Raw genomic sequence first — 21818 nt, 5'->3', positions numbered from 1 at the left:
TGTATATATTTAAGTAATATTAATGTTATGCAGGAATTTTCTTTTTTATGGGAATGTTAAGTAGGGTAAAATTAAGTAGGTTAGGATGTTATTGTTAGAGGTGAAGGGGGGGCGGAGAGGGACACTGGTGGGAGGTAGTGGGTGGATGTAGTGGCATGCTTGAGGCGTCCTAGGGAGTTGAGGCCACCCAAAAAGGCCATACTCTGGCCTCACATCCCATGTGGGTGGTACCTAGAGTTAGGGAAGGGGTCTGTTGCATCAGACTCACCCTATGGGTCCCCGAAATCCCTCAAAGGAAGGGTGGGCTGACGCAGCAGATTCCCATTAAGTTGGTAGTCATGTCAGTGGAATGTTAGGAAGGGGGTAGGCAATGTTTTAAAAAGAATGCGCGTTTTCATAAATAAAGAGGGGTACCCATAGGGATCCCTATACAATCCTCTCTGGTGTCTATGTCCATTAGTAAGCTAAGGGTGTAGTCCATTTTTGTTAAGAGCAATTGTATTTACAGGTGCAGCACCCCTTATCCAGTTAGTCTGGAGGTTGGGGATGGGTTTGGTGGTTGTGGTTCACATGTGGACTTTCCCTGGTCTGGGCTTAGGAAGGTGTAAACCCTTACCCACGCTGAGGCTGGAAAACAAGGGCTACACTTGGATTTACTCTGACTCCTACAATCAATGCAAACTTCTTGGTAGTGATGAGTATTTTTCCCCCTTTCATTCGGGGTCCTTTTCAAGAGTCCAAATCTCTCACCCTCCTGCAGGGGTTCTTCTCCCTAGACCTCCCAAGGAAGCCCCCCAACTTTCAGGCCTTCCCTTTGGCATGCATGGCCTTTTCCTAGGTCCTCTCATCAATACAGCACCAGCTCTTCTGGGAGAGAAGTCGCACCACAGCAGCTGCGATGCCGCTGATAAGAAATGCACAACCTCTCTCCGGGCAGTGGTCTCTCCGTTTTATCCAGAGAGTGGGTGAAGGCATATCTGCCACCTCCCAGTCTTTTCCTTTTACTGGAGTGTTGTGAAGATGTATCCCGCGAGGTCTTGGGTCTCCGAGATCTTGGGAGAACATGCGCGGGAAGCACAAAACTGAGAGAAAAAGCACGAGACGTGGAGTGGACAGGGAGGCAGACAGCCGAGCCCCAGCTCTCCTCCTGCGGTGAGGCCTGAAGCCTCTATTGAGCAGCCAGATATCCTGGTGCTGCTCATTCACCAAACATAGCAGAATTCCATGGCTGATGGATGAAGCCTTGTGGGAGATTTTGTAAATAGTTGAAACATTGAGGCAGAGACTAATACTTCAGTGCAGTGAAGCCAACTGCACTGATCTTTCAAGGACTAAACTGTGAGTACAGCAAATTCTCTGTATTATGCAAGGTGCTTAATAAACCACCATATCTTCATCCTGGTATCCTGTGTTCATTGAGCCAGTGCATAATTGGCAACGAGGACGGGATTGGAGTCTGAACTCTGCAAGATGGTTGAAGAGGGCACACTTCAGACAGTTGAATCCTCAGAATGGCTAAATCCTGTTGTCCTCATCAAAAAAAATCTTGGTGTGCATAGACATGCAAAGCCTCCATTTGGAAGTGTCAGACAGTTTTCGCTTGCCAAGCATCAATGAAATTATTATGATGATGAAAGAAGCAAAAATCTTTTCCAAACTGGACATCCGTGGTGCCCACCATAGGAAAGATCTGCATAAAACTTAATGTCCCCTCACAGCATTCATCATGCCTTTCGGCACATACCAGTATACCAGCGTGCCTTTCGGTTTGTCGTCGGAGGCATCAGAATTCCAGAGAATGATGAACTCCCTGCTCCCCGGCATCGACAATGTGTAATGCGCATTTGGGGCACAGGAAGTGGAGTACCTGGGATACTGGATCTCGAATGAAGGGATGAGCCCGGAAAAATAACACTTACAAGCCATTGTTGACGCCCCATGCACTGATCTCGAAGGATGAGCTTCGGTCGTGCTTGGGACTTGCAGAGTACTATGCAAATTGATATCCAGATTCTCAGAGGTGACTTTTCCATTGAGGGAGCCGCTAAGGAAAGGAGTAGAGTACAAATGGGACTCGCAGCAAGTGGCTCAATTAAGTGGCTCAATCAAGTCAATTGACTTAATTGTGCCACCCACCACTTTTATAGGCGACTTGCCCTTGGGATGCACTCCTCCAGATAGCTAAACTGGCTTTTGGCAGCAGACTTGGACCACTCCTTTCAAAAACTCCCCAGAAGACTGTCCATTTCAACAGGGACAGTCATTATAAACGGATTGTATTACAGAATTTCTCTCCGTCTGGGCATTAGCAGGAGGAAGATCATTCAGGGATGAACTGAGCATTCCAATTATCTGTTCTTTGAGCATGCCCAGGTGTAACCCACTCAGTTGCACACATTGGGTAGGTACTTTTACATGTAAATGGTAGAGTTCTTATCTGGGTGTGCCAGCTTACCTGGTTTTCTTCTGGGGGGGGGGGGGGGGGGTAACATAGGGACATTTTTTCATAAAAGACATTTAATGCATTAAAGACCTACGAAGCATAGAAGCAAACGAGGCTTAAAAGGCACACAGTGTGGAAGTAGGATTTACATTCTGATAAACTGAGTAATACGAGTTAATAAGATCACACAAATAATGCATGGTAGGAATATGTACATGTAGAAAATGCAAAGTAGGTTTGCATTAATGTGGACAGTCCACAGTAGGGGTATATTTCCATAAGGAATGCATGGTAGGGATGCGTTATTATGCAGAATGCTTGGTAGCGATAGTTTGTGATACACTAGTACCAAAAATAAAATGAAGTAACGTAATGTAAAAGTTAAGTAATCTCTATTAAAACCTAGGTTTCTGCTGGTACTTGAATCTTTAGAGCCTCTTACCTTCATATCCAATAGACCTCTTTGCCTCCTTCAGGTTCCAGTAACACAAATACGCATCTTTCCAGTCTCATGTGCCCTCTTTGTGTTTCCCAGATTGTTTCTAGTCTGTGATATACCTTTGACCTAACATTAGATCCACCTGAAGGTTAGTCATATTCTCCATTTGTTTCTGGGTTTGCACCTCACCAGAATCCACTTTGTAATCCCGTATGGCCTTGTTATCACTTAGAACATAGAATGGTTCCATGTGTTAATATCCCCGCAAAAATATCGCCATACAAAAAGATCACCATATTTTTGCGGCGATATTAAGGCATGGAACCTGTGGGGGACACCCCTGAAACCCCTGCATTCTTTTTAAAGGACCGGTGGACACCCCCGCAACCCCTGCTCCCAGAAATATCACCTATGGCCGTTCCAAACGACCATATATATATTTTTGGTGTGGATATATAACCTGATACCCATAGAATGCCATGTGTTGTGTCCTCTATTCATTATTTATCCTTTGTGTTTGTCGTTATGTCTTACCTGCTCCATGGTTACCAGATTGTTTGGGAAGGACTAGTGATTGGCGTTCCAGAGTGTTAAGAGAAGGACAGTTGGTGGTTAGAGAAGGTGTGGACAACCTGGAACAGGGGTTTAATACGTTTATCAGGTGTACCCACCTGACTGCGATCCATTCTTTCAACACCATTCACATCGGCTCTATATTGTATTCTTCTCTTTGTTGTTGGAATCTTGACAATTGTTGACACTTTTAGAGCTGCTTAAACTTAGACAAATGTCTCTACTTTTGGAGTTTGCTGTAAGCACTTTCAATATCTTTAGGACTCGGGTAATGGTGCATTTCATGAATATTTCCTGTGACTCCAGGACTTGGAAATTGGTGTACTTCATAGCTGTCATGTTGAGCACTTTCAATATTTCATGCACTTGGAGTGTTGTACACTTCATAGACTTTGAGATCAACAATGTCAATGATTCTTTGACCGTGCACCTCATACACTTTTTCTTGTACACGTTCAATGTTACTTGGACTATTGGACCCTGAAAAGACTTTAACAATTCTTTGACTGGACACCTGTGCACCATTTAGGCTGTAGATTCTTTAACTTGGTAGGTGTGTACTTCATAGACATTATGGTAACCACGTTCAATGATTCCTCAACTTAGACAAATTTGCATTTCATAAACTAATATCTTTCGACGTTCACAATGGTGAACTTTATAGACATTAGGTTGACCATTGTCATTGTTCTTGGACCACAATGTGCATCTTAGACTATATGTGGAACACTTTCAATGATTTTCACTTGGGCATTTTTTAACTTCGCAGACATCATGTTGACCGCCTTTAATGAATCCCTGACTTTGACGATGTGTACTTCATAAACCTTAATGATACTTCGACTTACACAATTGTGTTCTTCATTTTCAACACTTTGATTCGGGCAACCGTGCACTTCAGAGATTTTAGATCGGCTATTTCAATGATACTTTAACCACTGTGCACTTCATAGACTGTGTTGAAAAGTTTCACGCAACAGGCACACCAAGGAAAATAGTATTAAACAAGTTTAATCAGTACAGAATGTTTAGATCAAACATCCCCTGTTGGACAGCGGGAGGCAACCAGCGCACTTGAATTGAGCAGCTTCAATGATTCTTAGACATACAGTGGTGCACCTCCATAGACATTAGTTTGAACTCTTTCAGTCCTTTTCAGACTAAGACACATGGGCATTTCTTTCATTATTAGTGTATTTATTGAGTGCGGGCCAGGCTTCTGGAAGCAACGGAGCACTTTACAATAATGGGGGGGTGGGAGAACGCAGCGAGGGATGCATAGAAAAAAAGAAAGCGGGGAGCTAACTGCGGAGTGCAAGAGTGGACATTGGCAGCAAGGGATCTGCAAGGCACCACGGGAGGAGACAGCGTTGTATTTGAACGTCCATCTAGCCTTCTCTTTACATTGATTCTATTAATTGACCCAGCTTTATCAGCATTTCAGTGATTTGAGCCGCTATTGGTGGGACTGTGCATTGTAGGTCCCAGCATGCATCAGTCGCGCCCTCACTCTTCTAATGATATGACTTAGGCTGGCATTTCCCAGCATAATGATTCAAGATATTCTTGGTGTGGCAGGAACTACAAGTCCCGACATGAATCTGTTCGTGCGGTCTCTTCACATTCCTCTTGCACTTGTGTCTCAGGACTTGCTTGCTTCCTCTCATCTGTCCAACATACCTGTTCTAGTCCCCCAAGATCCCCTTCCCTCCCAGACTTTGCAGGCTTTACTGTACTACACTTTGGTTAGACCACACTCCCTCCTCCTCTTGTTCAGGGCCTCTGGTCGCTGCACTCTGGCACAACCTGCTTCCTTGGTGTTCAGCTCGGGTTCACTTTTGTGATGCCTTCGTTCTTAGAGCGAAGCACTGCTCTATGGGTTATAAGAATTGTCTTGGCTCAGTGTTGCTATGGCCGGCCAATCAAGTGTTCCCCGCTCCCGTCTTCCCCTCTTAGGATTGTTCCAGCTTCCTGGGCTCTAACACGGGCTGTCTTGCTTCTCAGAGGAAGCTCATTCCCTTCCTCAAACATCATGCATTACAATCTTGGTTCCACTCCTCGGTTGCCACTTCCTCACTTTCACAAACTTGTTCCCCCACAAGGTTCCTCATGACATTTCTCCTATCTCCATAAAATGGCAATTTTAAAGGGCCCGGCCCCATGGGCTTGATTGACACGGGAGATAGCTGTGACAAAAAAGTGTGACTTGCACTGCCTTATTCTTCTTGGGAAAGACTACTTGCCACAGTTATAAAATACATTGCAATAAAACATTAGTGGGGAAGAGCAGGAGGATGCAAGATGACTGCTTTTCTGTTGATGCATCCAGAGTAGCTTTGTGTGTGGGTATGCTTCTAGGTGTCCTGTGTCACGAGCATAGAGGTGTTATTTTCCAGTGGGGGGAGCCTTGTGTCCCGTGGTGCTAGGATGCATTGGCCAGGAGTGACATGTTAGTTGATCGCAGAGGTGTAGGTTTCTGTTCAGTGATCTCTGTTGGTGGGGTAATTGGTGTGTGCATGTGGCTCTGTTGGTATGTGTTACGTGGTTTGAGTGCAGATGTCGAGAATGTTAGTGGAGGGCCTGGTGGACAACTAGGGGCATCCATCCTGTGTCCAGAGCAAACTCGCCGTAGTGGTTGGTACTTGTGAGGTACTTGTGAGGAGATGTTGAGTGGGCTGGTATCTGTGGTAGTGGACAGTGTTCAGCGACTGGTCCTTGAGAGTGGGGGAACATGGGGAGGTGTGGAAGTCCTAGGGGGCATGCAGTAGTTTGTCAGTAATAGTGATGGAGTAAACTGTGGATGAGAATAGCTACCGAGAGGAGTTCAGAGTAGAGATTCCGGAGCGGGAAGAGTCCTGGTGGGGTCCCCAAGAAGAAGAAGAAGAGCTTGGCATGCTATGCGGTCAAGTGAAGATACCTAGGATCCAGTCAGGTGAGTTACATTAGGCATCAGGGAGCTAAATATGGTCCCGCACTAGTCGGGTGTGGAAGCATCTTGCAGCAGTGCTGTATAACATAGACGTAGAACACTGAGCAGGTTAGGGAGGGGCACAAACAAGACACGTATAGCAAGGCATGACGAAGGCATGAGAAGGCGTAACCAAAACATTACAAGTCGCAGCAAAGCAAGGAAAGGTCTAACGAGGGGAAACGACCTGGCCTCCTCCCTGCATTGCATGGTAGTGGTAGATTCTGCTCCATATTGCAGAGTGGAGGGTAGGTCGTGATAGGCAATGAATGCTCGAGATATGTTACTATACATAATGCACAGTAGTAGGGACGCTCCCAAAAAGAATTCTGAAATAAAGTAGTGGCTAGTCTACCATACATATTGAATGGTTGGACTTCAATATAATGGAGAAAAAGAGACCGAGGCAAAAGTGCCTTCGGTGTGGGCCGCACACCCTTGATTCCCACTAAGGGTTAATCGATTTCTTTTGTGATCGTTATTCAGTTAATAAAATCCAACTTCAATCGTAATTCACAGATATGTATATTTTTTAATTTTTCAATTGCTATGTTTATAAAGCTCATAACAAAATTTTTTTGCTTAATTGGTTAAACTTCACCAAAAAAGCTAATTATCTCAGTTGAGGCAAAACAGAAAACCCATCTGGCTAATGCATTTCGGATTGTATCCTTCGTCAGAGCCAGGTAAGTACTACACACATAATAATGCATTATAGGTAGATATAGAAGGTTTACAGTGTTTAAATTAATAATTGTTCCGTACATCATGTGTAACAACCAGATATTCAAATTAATAACCAAAACAATCATAATAAACAAAACAATCATAATAAACAAACAGGGCGCCCACAAGGACAAACAAATATTTAACAAAAAAGTGAGATTGAAGAAAGAAGAAAAAACAAACAAGTAAGCATACATGATTGTAGACAGTAAAAATATAATATTTGCACAGATAATGATATTGCTCTATAATTCAAACAATTAATGGGACTAATCAACTGCGTACTAGAATTGCCGATTAAGCCTTTTTGGTGACTATAGTGCTTAGAGGTAAAGTTGGGCGGCGTGTGCTTATTGTGCCAGAGTGTTGATTGTCGTACTATATTGTGTGAGAATACCTGTGGCTAGTTAAACATTTCACTAACCTGTGTATCTGTATGCAACCCACGCGTGCTGTCCGCGTGTGGTGTTTCTCTATGAAGCACTGCCTAGTGTGGCGAGAACAAATGTGTTATCTCCTCCGAGTAATTAGCTGCTATTGATCTATATGCGATCTTACTTCGCGTCGCTTTGTACAAAGGTATGGCTTACCTGGAGCGTTCTGAGCTACGTCTTACTCGATCAACTCCGAACAGCGTCTGAGACTCGCGGTTCGTGTCGTTGCCCTGGGCAACGTTATGTAAACAAAATGGCCGTTTGTGTATAACTAAGTCGGCCATATTGGTAGAGGCAATACTGGGACATGAGTGGCATAAAGTGTGAAATATAAATGGCAAATGTAAGGGATGTAAATGTTAAGATATTAATTGCACATGTAAAGATATTAAAGCTTCATAATATCTGTGTATTTTAAGTTGTACCTCTAGCACATGTATGTTCTGATAGTAACGTCGTGTACCTCATGGCTAATTGGCTAATTGGCCATTAATGTAAGGTCATATAGCGTAAAGATATACTGTCTAGTACACATCAACAAAGGAAAATACAAACTAATAAATAAATGTTTACAACAAATGGTTATAGCAGAAAGCAACAGTGTTTTCAAATCGGGTAGTGATTTATACTTATTGCATGAGCATGAGACAATTTAACATGTTCATTATTGATATTGTACGGTGAACAAATAGTGACATCATTACAAAAAGCAGTTGAGATCAAATTCCTCGTTGAGCCCTCGTGGTGCCAAGGAATCGAGACGATCTATCCAATAGGCTTCTCTTTGTTGCCTTCTTTTTTTCAAATCAGCATATATGCTTGTCATTTCCAGGGTTTCCAAAATTTGGAACTTGACTTGAGAGATGTTATGTTGCTTTGCATTAAAGTGTCTTGCTACGGCTGAATTGATGTTCTTATTGCGTATACATGATTTATGTTCATTCATCCGAATTCTCAGTTTACGCCCTGTTTCACCTACATAGTAAAGTCCACATGGGCAACGTATGCAGTAAATGCAGTTTTCGGTATTGCAGGTGCCATAGCTTTTTATCATGATCTTTTCTCCCGTGTATGGATGTGGAACCAGTCCTCCTTTAATAATGTTATTGCAATTACTGCAATTTAAACATGGAAATGTTCCCGTCTTTTTTGGTTTGATCCTTTTGGTTCTGGTATCTCTTGTGTTAACTAGATAATCCCTAAGGTTGCTGGATCTTTGATAAGCAAACGTTGGGGTCTCTATTCTTAGTTCTTTCGTCATTTTGAAGTATTGTCCAATGTTTATTTATACATCTTTTGATCTGCATACTTTGGGATGAATATTTAGACACATATACAAGTGATGGGGATTGCTTTTTGTCCTTTGGTGCTAGAGTGCTGGTTCTTGTTATTTTTTGTACCTTTTCTTTTGCTGTCTGTAGATCTTCATTCGGGTATCCCCTATCTTTAAGTTTTTTGCTTAGTTTTTCAAGTTCTTGTTCGTACTCTCTGTCATCACTGATAATTCTTTTTAATCGCAACATTTGACCATAAGGTAAATTCTTCAGAGTGTTTTGTGGATGGAAACTCATACGGTGTAATAGATTGTTCCTATCTGTAGGTTTTGTAAACAAAGAGGTAGTAATTTGTTGGTTGTTTACGTTCACCAGGATATCCAGATAATGGATTCCTGGATTGCCAATTTCTGAGGTGAACTGAATACGCGGGTCTATATTGTTGATATAACTTATAAACTCATTAAGTTCTTCTCTTGTGCCTTGCCAGATACCGAATATATCATCTATATAACGCACCCATGTTTTCAATTTGTTCTGCCATTCAGGTTTTTGCAAGATATGGGTCGTCTCGAATTGGTACATAAACGCATTAGCGTAAGCTGGTGCCATTGTTGCTCCCATGGCTGTTCCGGAAGTTTGGATGTAAAATTCATTCTTATATTCAAAATATGAATTCATTGCGATAAAAGAGAGTAGTGATAAGATGAATTCTTTCACTGCTCCTATATCGTTCTCCTGTAACAGGAGCCACTCTACCACTTCCTGTCCCAAGTCATGTGGAATGCTTGTGTAGAGGTTAACCACATCTATGGTGAAAAGTATGTCGTTCTCTGTAAGTTGGACTCCCTCTATGATGTTCAGAAAGTGTGTACTGTCTTTCACATACGTGGATGTCTTCTGTATTAAAGGGTTCAAAAAATAGTCTATGTATGTTCCTAGTGGTTGTAAAATCCCTCCTGTGGCTGCTACTATCGGTCTTCCAGGTGGATTATTAAGACTTTTATGGATTTTAGGCAGCAAGTAAAAATGAGGAATGTTTGGTTTTAAGTTCAATAGAAAGGCCTTTGTCTTATGTGTTATCATCTCTCTTTCCTCTGCTTTTGTAAGAAGTTCATCTAGATCTTTTAATATTCCCATAGTCGGGTCGTGATCTATTGGACTTCAATATTATACACAGTGGATGGTAGTGGTAAATTCCAGTACACAAATCATAGACCAGGTGAGTTTTATATCATTATCATATTGAATGGTAACAGTACGTTACACACTAGATAGTAGCGTTACAATACCACCAACAATACGTGGTAATGTTACCTTCTTGTTGTATGCAGTGCAGAGTGTGGCATATTTTGTCATTCATACAATGCGTGGAAGGGATAAGTTATAACATGTAGAACACAATAGGTTATAGTTATGAAACAATGTGCGATCGTATGCATTGCACTGTAAGGTAAAAGTAATCATTCACTAAGTGCTTAATAGGGACTATGTTGACCAGTTGCCTTGTTGCGCTTGGTGTACACCGTAAACGCAATGCATTGTGGGAAAGGTGTAATCATACACACACTGTATGGTAACACACGTCATCGCATCTCTAGCATGTGTAATGTTCATTAGACTAACCATGTTAAAAGGAGCCAGTGGCAAGTCTGAGACCTGAGCCATCTGTTCCCTACATTACACGATGGAAACTGGCCTATAGGCCAGGCATTCACTCTCTGCTGCAGGCGGGATCCTCACTTGACCAGAGCAGAGTCCCCAGACTCGAAGCTCAGCTATGTGGAGTGGAGGATTGGTGTTGGCAAGAGGCCACTAAGTCCTGCACAGATGAAATAATAGCAGAAGCGTCAGAAGGTCGAAAATCCTCAAAGAGCAAACTGCACAGGTTCACCACAGGGGAGCTATTTTTCAGAGACTAGGGCCTGCCTACTTCCGGCATACTTCCACCCTGTGTGCTCTCTTTCCTTTCCTCCATCTCATCGATCTTGTTGTGGACGGGAGGCGGTCTTTGGGCAAAGACCTGGGGGAAGCAACCGGCTTCTGGAACATGCGTTTGCATGGAGATAAATGAGGCCATGCTTTGCGCTAGGGTCCGTGAGCCAAGTGGACATCATGTGCTGTGACGAGTGTATCATGGCACACTCCCTGCATCTTTATATGACTTATCCTGACATCAGGGAACCAAAAAACGAATCTTTGCTGGAAGCAATCCTAACTAAAGAGATGTCAAGTACTGCTTCCCTTTGCCATTTGGCTGGATGCCACATAGATGCCAAAACCACCAGTACAATGGCACCACATTTATCAATCAAAACCATCAATCGTAGACTGCAAAATGCATTAAAAATAATAAATATCATATGATGCACATAAATTGATCCAAGAGGCTGCATATCCATCAGACCGGTGTCTCTGAGGCCTCTAACACGGCCAAACTCTTTAAAATCTGCAAAGAGTGCGCCAATCAATCTGCAGTCTCCACCGCTCCTATTCCCTCCCGGGCCCTCTGTATGGCTCTAGCTTCTCACTTCACCACTAAAACTCAGGACATCCTGTCCTCTCTCTCTCCCCTCTTTCTCTCCCTCTCCCTATACCTCTCGCGTCCCCAACTCTGGTCACCTCTCACTCTCCTCCTTCCTTCTCCTCTTTCACTTAGATTACACCTGACTAGGTTTCTAGACAAGTCTGATCTATGAAAGTGTCGTCCAAACAGGTGCTCCCAAGCAAACTTCCTGGAAAAGCTGGCCATCTCCCAGCTTACTTTCCACACTGAATCTGTTGGTTGTCTCCATGACCATCGGTCTGGCTTCAGAGCAGCCAGAGGCATGGAAACTGCTCCCCTGAACACCCATGAAGTTCTGCTCACTAATCTAGATTCAAGCCTCCTTTCTGCCCTAATCCTCCTTGACCTTTCCTCTGCCTATGACACGGTCAAGCACGCCACCCTGATCAACTGACTATGTGAGAACCTGGGCATCTTGGATCAGGTCCTGGAGTGGTTGTCCTCCTTCCTCCTGGACTGATCCCCCTCCCTCCTCCCCCCAGGTCCAACTTGGCTCCTTTCTCTCCACCATCTCTCTCTCTCCACGTGTGGTATTCCCCAGTGCTCTAACATCTCACTCTAGCTCTTCAATGTCTACTTGGCCCCTTTGGCCCACCTGATCTCTACCTTCTCCTCTAACTTTCAGTGTTATGCGGATGACACTCGGCTCTCTTCCAGGCTCCTATCGTCTCTCTCTCTCTCTCTCTCTCTGTCTCTCTGTCTCTCTGTCTCTCTGTCTCTCTGTCTCTCTGTCTCTCTGTCTCTCTGTCTCTCTGTCTCTCTGTCTCTCTCTGTCTCTCTGTCTCTCTCTGTCTCTCTGTCTCTCTCTGTCTCTCTGTCTCTCTGTCTCTCTGTCTCTGTCTCTCTCTGTCTCTCTCTGTCTCTCTGTCTCTCTCTGTCTCTCTCTGTCTCTCTCTGTCTCTCTGTCTCTCTGTCTCTCTCTGTCTCTCTCTGTCTGTCTCTGTCTCTCTCTGTGTCTCTCTGTCTCTCTGTCTCTCTCTGTCTCTCTCTGTCTCTCTGTCTCTCTCTGTCTCTCTCTGTCTCTCTCTGTCTCTCTGTCTCTCTGTCTCTCTCTCTCTCTGTCTCTCTGTCTCTCTCTCTCTCTCTGTCTCTCTCTCTGTCTCTCTCTCTGTCTCTCTCTCTCTGTCTCTCTCTGTCTCTGTCTCTCTGTCTCTCTCTCTGTCTCTCTCTCTCTCTGTCTCTCTCTGTCTCTCTCTCTCTCTGTCTCTCTCTGTCTCTCTCTGTCTCTCTCTGTCTCTCTGTCTCTCTGTCTCTCTGTCTCTCTGTCTCTCTGTCTCTCTCCGTCTCTTTCTCATATTCCTGACTGTCTATTCAGGATTGGTGCGCCTCCAAAGATCTCTGCTGAGGTCCTTCTCATTGGGACTCCTGCTTTTGCTTTTCCTTTCTTGCCGCCCTCTTCCTTCGCCTTCCTTGGTGTCATCTTTGACTCCACTCTTTCTCTCCTCACACCATGAACGTTGCCACGAAGGCCCACCACCAGCTGCACCTCTTCAGAGGCATTCATTCTTTACTCATTTACCCCTAGAGGCTCACTGTCTCCAGAGCCCTGGTTCTCTCCAGGCCGGACTACTGCAACAGCCTTTTTTTCAATCTGCCTTCCTCTACTCTCTGCCCTCTGCAACTAATCCAAAACAGGACTGCGAGATTTGTCCTCGGCCTCAAGCCCAGAGACTGTATCTCTCCAGCCCTGAAATCTCTCCAGTGGCTCCCGGTGGCTGCAAGGATCAAGTTCAAGACCCTTGTGCATCGCCCACAAGGCCTTCTGGGGCCGGGGAGCCCGCACTACATCCAACGCTCTATTCCAAAATACCTTCCTTCTCGGGTTCTTTGTTCAGCTACTTCCTACTCTCCAAGGGTCAGGCTCTTCTCCAGGCAGAGAGTGGGGGGTAGGTCTCTCCTCTGCAGGTGCTTCTGCAATGGCCTCCCTGCCCTTCTCAAACTTAAGCCAGACCACCTGACGTTCTGGAAGCAGCGCAAGACCTTCCTTTTCTCCTCTGCTTTCTCTCTCCCCTGCTGATCTACCTGTCTTCTGAACCGATTGGCTGCCTGGTTACCCTCAGAGTCTTACTGGGTACCCGGCTCCTCCATGATCAGCCTCCGCTGCACTGCCTCTGGGCCTTCTGCGCACTTAGGGTATGTAACTGTAACCCCACTGTCCCCTGCCTCCGTGCACTTACCCTGAGCCACGCTGCCCTGGCTGCACTAATGCTGCAAGGACTGTACTTACCCCCCCGCACCTATTGCCCTCTCCATGGCACTCCCCCACGCCTCCTCCCTTCCCCCTGCACATTGTTGCACTTGCAGGGTCTGAATGACACAAGGCCTTGTAAGATAGTTTGCCTTGTTCTCCCTCTGTCTTCCCTCCTTTGTTTTTTGACGCCTAGAAACACTTGTGTATAGGCGCGTTATAAATGACATGTGATATATATCATATCATAACCATCAATAAAATGGATTCCCGTATCAAACCAACCTATAAACTATCGTGGGGAACTATATCTAACCCAAACAACATTGCGACAGCCAAAAAACGAACTTGAACGGGGGCCCCATTTCCAACTAAACATCAATATAATGGGCCTTATAGCCAACAAACGTTTTGCAATATAATGGACACATTGCGAAACGGGCCTATATGTCTATTGGGGCTACTCATCTGGCAGAGTCCCATGTGCAGCATGTGGCCGCCCAGCCGGCCCATCCAGCAGGCCCATCAGTGTAAAAGGACTGCCTCTCCAGCAGGCCCATATGTATAATAGGCAGCCCATCTGTGTAATGGGGGCCGCCCATCTAACGGGCAAGTCAGTATAATTGGGCGAGCCTTCCAGCAGGCCGGTATTTATAATGGAGTTTTCCATCCATCCAGTCCAGTTAGTATAATGGAGATTTCCATCCAGCCGGTCTTTTAGTATCCAGCCGGTTCATCAGTATAATAGGGCTGGCTGCTCATCAAGCCAGTCGTCATAATGAGGTGGTCCACCAAGCACGCCCAATGGTACAGTAAGATGGCCAGTCCAGGTGGGCCATCAGTAAAATGAGGAAACTCATCCAACAGCCCAGTGTGTTTATTGGGGAGCATCCGATCGAGCAGACTAAGTATAAGGGGCGGCCCATCGATCAGGTCAGTCAGTATAGTGGAAATGGCCATCGAGCAAGCCCATAAGTGTAATGGGGTCCTTCATCCATACAGTGGTGCCCCGTTCCAACAGAATCCTAATGCGAGTGCCAGCGTTTAGCCCACTTAATCTCATCACAAAGGCCCTCCACAGTCTCCAGCTTTGGTGTACCCTTTTTTAAAAAAATCCTTTTTGTCTTTAACACCTTTTGAATACCTGCAGTTGTTACAGCACCTGGTCTGCTGAAGTAATGATCCTTGTATTCACTACCCTTTCTTTGGAAAAACTGTTAATAATGGGTCTTCTTTTCTTTGTGTTGTGGGCGCTCAAGGAAGACTGGGGTTGCGTCATCCCCTTTACACGAGTCTCTGAATACCAATAGTGTTTCATCAGTGCACTTTGACAGAATGTGATTTTAAAAGCAACCCCTAACCTTCATTAAATTGTATAAAGGGGCACTATTATGTTGTGCAAAAAATAAAGGCAACACGTATTCAGAAAAAAGTTCTTACACTCTTCTGTCCCCCAGATCGCTTCTAAACAGGCCCACTGCACTGCTGAAGCTCGCCGCCTTTGTTTAAATGCCTCACATTATGAGAAAATTACTCAACGTGAGATTTATATCAATTTCTTGAAGGCTACGTCTACCGGCTGCCCAAAAAATGTCTGGCTTGCTCATAATAACGATCATTCAAATAGCGCCTGCGACTTACTGCATTATCTCGGGTGCTAGAATTGGTGTTCTTATTACCCGTTTCCATGATACTCATTTTATCAACCTCGGAAGGATGAAAGGCTGCGTTGGTCCTTCGAGGATCCGAAGCTGCTGTGACCTGTAGGCCTCCGGGTGTGGGGCTTTCCTTGGACTATTGTAATCCCCATGCTTAACATTTCAGTTGCACATGACAGTGTTTACAAGTCACATGTGGATTTACAGAAGTTAAAAATGCACCACTGCACATCAGCTTTTCTCTACATGTCTTGGACAACCTCCTCCAATTTCTAGTTGCAAAGCCTTCGCTCACCTGCTGTAGATCGCACAGCTTGAGTTCATGTTTTGTGAGAGGAACATACAATTATATGCCTAAAAATGTGGTGGACATTTCAATATGTTTTCCTTTCCCTGCCCACCGAGGACAGAAAGACGGGGAGAGCAGCCAGTCAATTGTGTAAGTGTAGAACGTACAAGGGGGACATACAGAATTGTAGATGGTCACCTATCCACTAAGGGTATACATTCCAGGTTGAGGGATTCCGAGTAACCTCTCAGACAAAAGTAAAGTCTCCATTTGTTATGATGTCACTCAGAACTGCGTGGAATACACCCCATAGTTCAAAGCTATCCATATTAAATTCCAGGCTACGTGTATCTAACATAAAGAATACCGAGATCCCGTTCCCTTGTGCAGGCCAAAACAAAGATACCTAGCAGAGAAAATGCTGTATCCCCCTGCAGTGACGTCATAGAGTGGATTATGAACTCCACAATCAGTGATGTCATTTCACCAAAATGCCAGGGGTAGTGGAAGTGACACCACATGACCCTTGACCTCTGATGACATCACAGGTGTCATTTGACCCCTCCCCATCACGGGAAGTTGATGGAACAATTGACAAAACCATAAATGGCATCACATCGCATTGTTCGTAAGTGCACTATGAAAAATATGGTTACTATATCACTGTAATGTGATATGTATTTCATACAAGAATGGATCATCATATGTATCGTTAATATCAGTGTATATTCAGGGAATGTTGTTTTAGAAAACTTTAGCCCGGTCTATGGCCATTCCCAATGTTGTCAGGGCTGATCTCACTGGGGACGAGAGCCAAATGGAGAAAAGTGGCGGAATACGCAAAACTACTAAATCCACCTGCTGCGTCCCTCTATCAGAGTTGGGTGGCGGAGCAAACCAGACCATCTGGGGTGACTATCACAAAATGTAAGGGATAAATGGCCGTACTGCTTACCTCGATAGGGTCAACTATTGAAGACCTCTGTCATAAGCTGGGCATTGTTAAGAACAAACTGCACAAACATGACTGGGTGATCTCTGCAGAACATGTGAGGAATTATAGTTTGTATGTTGAATACAGCACATTTCTCAGGAAGAGAGAGGTGCTCCAGAAGTACATACATATCTTCCCTTGCCCCAAACGCAGGACAATTTACCTACGTTTTCGGTTAAACCAACTTCTGACCTTGGAAAGGATGTGCAAATGGGGGCTGGGCATGACCGACCAGTGCTGTAGATTTTGTGAGAACTCGGCTATCAAAGAAACTATCAAGCATCTGGTGGTCGATTGGCCGGCTCTGCAAACAGAAAGGGTCAAACATCTGGGGTTGGAAATTGTCAGTGAATTTGTGTGGTCCAGCCTGATTGGCCAGGGTCAGACCCGGATACTGTCCTTAATTGGTTTTCTTGATCAGATACAAAAATAAATTATGGAGTTATGATGAAGTATACTGATCGACCTCTGTCTTCCTGAAGTGCCATTTTAAGTAATTTGTTTTATGTAATTGGTTGAACACTTTAATATACTTTGTATGAGAATGCTAATTTGATCTTATGTTTTGTACTAAGTGAAAGGTGTACACTTTTGTCTGAACCACAAAACTTAAATAAATAATAATAATATCAGTGTGTATAGGCCCATATTACCAAATTAGTGTGAATGCAAGCAGACGGCTAAGGCCAAATGATAATGATGTGTTATTGTATAGCACTTATGCTCAAGTTCTTTTATATAGAACATATATACATACAATATCACCCAACCTGTGTTGGTAATCATTTATCAACCTCAGAAGGATGAAAGGCTGAGTTGGCCTTGTCCAGATTCGAACCTGCAGATCTCTCCCTTTCTTTCTCTCCCTTTTTCTCTTTTTCTTTCTTTTTCTTTTTTTCTCGCTTTTTCTCTTTTTTTTCTCTTTTGAATGTTCTCAAAATCAGAAAGCAAATTACACTCTAGTCAATACCATTAAACTGGTAACAGATTTAACAGCAGGCCAGCTCATCTGCAGGTCTGATGCAAAGTTGGCCACATATCAAGCCTGTTTGGATCTACTTTTCAGGCTTTAGAGGTTGATAAAATAAATACCATTCGGAGGGTTCATAACTGTGTATTAAAGAATTTAGTGTAGCGCAGGGAAAGCAGCGCACTCACACGTTACCTCAAACAAGCAAATGCACATCCTGAACAGCATGGCATGCAGAGACGTAGACTGGGTAGGGCCTGAGCGGGCAAGGCCCGCCCACAATCTGTAAATGCCCACTCAGCAGCCCTGTGTGGGCATTTACAGATGATAATGTCACTGCGGTGGGCCCAACTACATTAGTTTCAGGCCCCACTTGTTAGTCAATCCTGGCTACGCCTCTGATGGCATGGAGATAGGAAAGGTAGGCCCATTACAACAATGCATAGCACAACGAAATCAACGGCCACTTGATGTGCAATTGTCAAATATTTCTACACTGTGCACAAGGATTTTGTCAAGTGACCCAGGACACTGAGATGGAATGTCTTGTGATGATTGTAACAGAGAAAACGGCAGAAAAAAACATGTCATGTCATTACTGCAACTTGCACAATGCATAGTCCAAAATGGATGCTCATTCTACTCTAAATGCTTTTTGGAAGTTTTTGTCTGCAATGTGAATTTGAGGTTTTTAAGAACAGACTAAATATGTGACACAACCCATGATGTATTCCTGAAATAAACCTTCAATAAATCTAGCAATTATCGGATAGAATTCCAGAAAACGAATTATTTTGTATTCCTATTATTTCAGGTCACTGCTCAAAGTGTTACACTTGTGGCACCCCCTGTTTTTTATTAAAGGGGCCTGAACAAGAAAGCCAGCCACCCCAGAAGCAAAGAGCCACATGGTAGCAAGGGAGACCCCAGGGGTCTCGGGTGCGACTCCTGGGTACCCCCAAATGACATCCCTGCTCTCACCTGGGTAACACAGCTCTTGTGGAAAAGACGGGCACTGATTGGTGCAGAGAGTCGGGTGACTGCTTCAGCCAATGAAAGGGGGAGAGTGACACAGAGCCACCCGCCCCACATTATGAAAGGAGGCAGGAGGAAACCCAACTGTGTGACAATGTAGCACAGGCCAAGCTGTAATCCCAACCGCCACCTAAAGCATCTACACTGGAGTAATGCCGCACAAGCCTCTGCTTCCAAAAACACCATTGCCAGACCATTTCTGGCAGTGGGAAATAAGAAAGCGGCAGGCAGAGTGTGGGTTCTTTGGGTGATGCCAGAGGAGGTGAAAGGTGGCCAGAAAGGCAAGGCAGAGGACGGACTGAGGAGTGGAGTGTTGGACAGCTTGTGGCAGAACCTGAGCAGGGCACAGTACAGTATTTGGTGGAGTGGTATCAGTTGGGAATAGTCTACTGTGGGAGGGGGGTGTATGGAACGTGAGGAAAACGTGGAGCTAGTGTGAGAGGTTAAGAAAAAGGGAGTCTGGTAGCAGGTAAGAGTGAGAGGCGAGAGTGTGTAGAGAGTAGGGATAGTAGAGAGGGACATAGGTTTAGAGTTTGGAGAGAGGTCTACTGGAGAGTAGTGCAGAGGAGGAGAGTAGTGCAGAGGAGTGTGTTGAACGAGTGGGTATAGAGCGTGGTGTAGTAGTGGGGTGTGATGAGAAGGCTGTAGGGGAGTAGTAGGATGAGAGGGATGGTAGTAACTTCATAGTGAGGCGGTAGATGGTAGGAGAAGGAGAGGAGAGAGGCATAGGGAGGAGAGAAGATGGGTGGAGTTTGACAGAGGAGGGTAGGGGGAGGAAGAGAGTAGTAAGATCCTTGAGTCTCCAATTGCACATTTATACACCACCCTTTAGAAGTAACCAATGTTGGTGTAAGGTCAGCTCAGGAGGTCTCTGAGGGAGCTTAGTTAGACAAGGCCTTTAGGTCATCACCGCTCAGTCAGAGGTTTTCCATACTGTGGGAGAAACGAGCTTTAGTGCTAAACCGGGAATAAAGCGTGCCCCTCCAAGCCCCTTTTTTCAGCCAATGCATTCTAGCTCAAAACACTGCCTATCTTTTTATGGAACAATCTGATGATGTTAACAAAAACAGTCGATACCCTTGTGCTGTTTCACTCTGAAAAGAAAAACCCTTAAATATTAAGTGAGTCTCTGCAAGTTATTAAGGCCATCTGTGACTACAGAGGACAAGCTTCCTACTTCACCCAGGGTCGAAGAACCCTCTTGAGGTTCAGAATAAACCAAAGAGACTTGTATTCTCTAGATATCATCCAGTTGCTTACCTCCACTCCTTTCCCTCTGCCCACCTCCCCTCAGACTGTTCCCTCTCTGCACTTGTCTAGACTATCTTTGTACTTTTCCTGATCGTCTTGTGAATCCCATTGTTTACTATGTGCCTCTGTTTCACTTCTCCTCTCCCCTGCTCCCCATCATTGACCTGAACTGAATGGCCCAAGGCTTCAAAGATGAACCTCCCCTCCCTTTGGTTTTGGGGTACTATGAGGTGACTGTGTTCAGAGCTAATGTCGTATGAATTCATATTAGCTTCGACAGTGTTTGGTGCATAGAGCGACTGCCATGATCAAACACCCATGGGTGACAATAGCAAGACGTTTCCATATTCTGTTCCTGGCATCGACTGAGCCCAGTACCGCCACTTTCCTCTGAACCGCCCCCCATGAGGCTTGTGGGATGGCATGGTGGGCAAAGCAGAACCCCCATATTACATTTCCTTGCCTAGACTGGCAACTGTCCGAAGTCCAATGGCTTTTGCCCCTTATCTGATCTGAGAGGGAGTACCATCCTCTGTCAATTCACTGAACTGATTGGGCCGTTTCTTTCACCGTGTATACTCCTAGCTGGGCAGAGCAGTAACTGAACATGCCGTTGTGTAGAGTTCATATTTCCCTCACAATTTCCTAGATTTTCCAATGCAACCAGTTAATCATTATTGTAATAAGGGCCATTTGTTAACGACGCATCTGGCTTAGATCCTCTTGGAGTGACTAGTCCTTGGCTTCCATACCCTTCTTGGAAACAGGCTTCCATACCCTTCTTGGAAACAGGCTTCCATACCCTTCTTGGAAACGGTCTTAAGTCTCTTATGCACAATTCTGGGATCACCCTGCTGGCCTCTTTTTTTTTAACAAAAGGAGGATACTGCAGGACAGAGGGGGTGATTGGGAAGGAGTGGTACATGCTTATGATTCCCAGATGAACCTACAGGTTTACGAACAATGATGCGGACTAGTCTTCACAACACCATTTGTACACCAAAAAGAAACTGGCGGTATGAGAGGGCTGCCAGCACAAGGTGTTTTACTAAATTGGCAGGCTAGGACTACTTGGGCGAGCCCCTAGACACCCGGTTATCCCACCCACTGAACAGGGCTGTCAGGCTTTCTCAGGGTGCGAGAATCTAGTGTTTGTTTTCAGTGATGATAAACATTTACTAAAGAAAATAGCAATTGGATACACTGTTCAGCTCCTGAGGAAGGGGCACTACATCCCAAAACGCGTAGAGCTCTTGATTTTACAAATTGCCTAATCTTTGATTTTTATTTCTATTGCTCAACTTTAATGTATTATTATTTCTTTGATTTTTGGTGCAATGTGCAATATGAGGTAAATATTGTCTATACACACCTATACAATATAAAACGCATGTTATTTTTGAAAATGAGTCTGAAGGCTCGACATTGGAAATTGAAAACGGTTTATTTTGAAAGTTGCTTACACAAAGTGTGGGGCACCCCACTATGTTCTAATTTGATCCCTATAATCTATTGTATACAGAAACTTTCTCTTAAAATGTTGGTTGTTGTTTGGACAATCATATTGAGTGTGCATGGGACGCGAGTGTTCCACAGACCGTGGACACCGTTTCTCTCTGTTCTGTTAACTACAACCCAGTGTCAGGGTTGGTATACACTCCTGTGCACCTCACTACTTATAATAAACTAGCTACTCCCTTTTCAATCAAAAGGTGTGAAACTATACAATATCTCTTTCGCAGGCTTTCTCAGGGACCCTGGGCTTGAGGCCCTCGCTTAGATTCAGTGGTGCACTGATGATCATTCTGTTAACTGCAGATGTCAGACTCACTATTTCTAGCACTGCAGCATGTCTCACAGCACTTGGAAAAGCCACTAGAAAGGGCACATGTTAGAGATATCCATAACAACAAAATAAACATCACTGGGTACTTAACTTTGTGATTGGTGAGAGTGAAGCAGATGCTTGGTAGACATCATCTAAATGGTTTGATTAACGTTGTTTCATAA

The 21818-nt window shown here is 44.5% G+C and overlaps 1 protein-coding gene across 2 annotated transcripts in view; it reads left to right on the top strand.

Moving 5' to 3' along the window:
• Window positions 1–21818, top strand: part of PLEKHG2 (pleckstrin homology and RhoGEF domain containing G2) — a 718440-nt gene that overhangs the window by 298478 nt on the left and 398144 nt on the right. The window lies entirely within an intron of this gene.

Source organism: Ambystoma mexicanum, chromosome 2p, assembly GCF_040938575.1.
Source record: "Ambystoma mexicanum isolate Mex_15411 chromosome 2p, UKY_AmexF1_1, whole genome shotgun sequence".
NCBI lineage: Eukaryota > Metazoa > Chordata > Amphibia > Caudata > Ambystomatidae > Ambystoma > Ambystoma mexicanum.
This window is presented reverse-complemented; position numbering and strand designations above follow the sequence as displayed.